Genomic DNA, 2041 nt, shown 5'->3' on the forward strand with positions numbered 1-2041 from the left:
TGGCTTTGCTTTTTCCATGTAAGAAAGAAGAAAGGCAAAATAGACAAATAAATATATAAGTAACTGTGGATGTGTGATTGTACAAATGTAGGAAAGAGACAAACTTGTGAATCCAGGGGGCAGTGAGTAGTATTGCAGTACCCATTCCTATACTTTACACACCTTACATTCTACCTGAAAGACAACTCCTTGAGAAAGGTTGCCTTCCAGACAAGGTGAGACTGACATCAACACTTCATCTGAAAACTGAAGTTTAAAATTAGTTCTTCAGAGATTACTGGGCCTTTAATCACTTCCTTGTAAGTTCTAATTTATACCTATTTAGAAAGTAGCATAGTTCATCTTAACGCTGAAATTCACATTTCATATGATGGCAATACTGAGTTCACATAATTGAAAGGTTTTATTTCTCTCTCCTTAGAGAATTACAGCTGTAATTATAAACTCACACTCACAAATTTTCAGTATCTGGATGGGGCAATGTAAATACATGGTCATCACCATTCATTTAACAGGAACCCATACGATTTAATTTAATGGGGGTATGATAAAGATACCACTTCCGAAAATTTTTAAATTATTTTTCTTTGATGATAGTTTTTGATGAGAATGGGCTGTGACCTGCTCTGCATTACTCACAGTAGAACAGAAGTTCAGAGTGTGCCTTACCCTATGTTACTTGATTGTGCGATATATCAGTTTACTCTATTTCTAGTAATAATAAAGAAGGATGACTGAAACTTTTGTTCAAGCAAGCACTTCTCTTCTCAGAAATGCATCATAAAATGAAGACTAATTGCATTAATAACAAGTTACCACTTTTGAATTTGTCAGATGAAATTGGAAAGATGTGGATGGATGATATATCAGAATTATCTTAGGGAAAGAGGGCATGTGAACATGTTAAACATGGTTGATTAACAATTGATGTTACTTCATTAAATTAAAGAGGAAGGAAAGTCAGAGCTCTGGGCCATTTCTTGGCATCAAGGCAATACAGAAGACCAGAGGGGTAGAATACTGAACTGAATTCAGGAACAGGTACATTGTGCATGCTCTTGCATGACTCATTGGAGAAGAGATGACCACCCACTGCTGGGTTAGTGTGGGCCACACTTTCTCTTCTACAGAAAATTACTCTGTCTTAGTGTTAAATTGGGTGAATATTTCTTCTGTTTACAAGAGCTGGAGAACTTGTGACAGTTTTATCCTCATAAACCCAGCTGCTATTACAGATCATGGGTACAATTGAGTCACACAGGAAGTAGACAAGTAGGCAATAGCATGTGCAAGTCCTCTTATCCCATGAACAGCCTCTGTTTCTTTGGTCAATACCTGGTATGATTGAGATTATCCCTCTGATTGGATTGCACTGAAAATATTATTATAGGAATCAGAACTTACTTTCTTAAGTGATGATCTAAACTCTTATGTATGAAAGACTTAGATTCAAGCTTATAGGCTTATGGATAGTGATTGTTTTGGGAAGGTTCTAACTTAATTAAGGCATCAGTCCTCTGATATAATGATAATTGAATATATAATTAGAAAAGTGGGAGACACTATGGAAGGTGGGTCTTGGGTGATTGGAAGGAATGAGAAGATGAGAGCATGCATGCATATATCATGTCTCCAGTCCCTTTCTGTCTCTTTCTCCTTCTTGATTGCTAAGAAGAAAGGGGCTATTTCTGCCATGTAGTCTTGATATACAGAGAGTTTACCTTAGCTTGGGACCAAAGCAACTATATAGAGACAGAAAACTATAGACAATGTTCTGAATCAGTGAGCCAAAAAAAAAAATCTTTCTTTAAGTTTTCTATGTCAAAGTTACCATCATTTTGGAAGAGAGAGTAGACAAAAACAAAAGTGCAAAAGGTAGTAGACAACTTTAAGTAAATATCTACATTCAGCAGGGCAACTACTCAAATGAACTCATAGCAATTCAAAACCTGTGTAAGCTCATGCCAGACCAAGCCCCATCAGAGAGATCATTTAGGCACACAATCCTCTCCTAGTCATATAGGTAATGAAAACTGTTAAC

Source organism: Alexandromys fortis, unplaced genomic scaffold (genome assembly GCF_014885135.2).
Source record: "Alexandromys fortis isolate MF-2015 unplaced genomic scaffold, M_Fortis_MF-2015_v1.1 scaffold_353, whole genome shotgun sequence".
In the NCBI taxonomy this organism is placed as follows: Eukaryota; Metazoa; Chordata; class Mammalia; order Rodentia; family Cricetidae; genus Alexandromys; species Alexandromys fortis.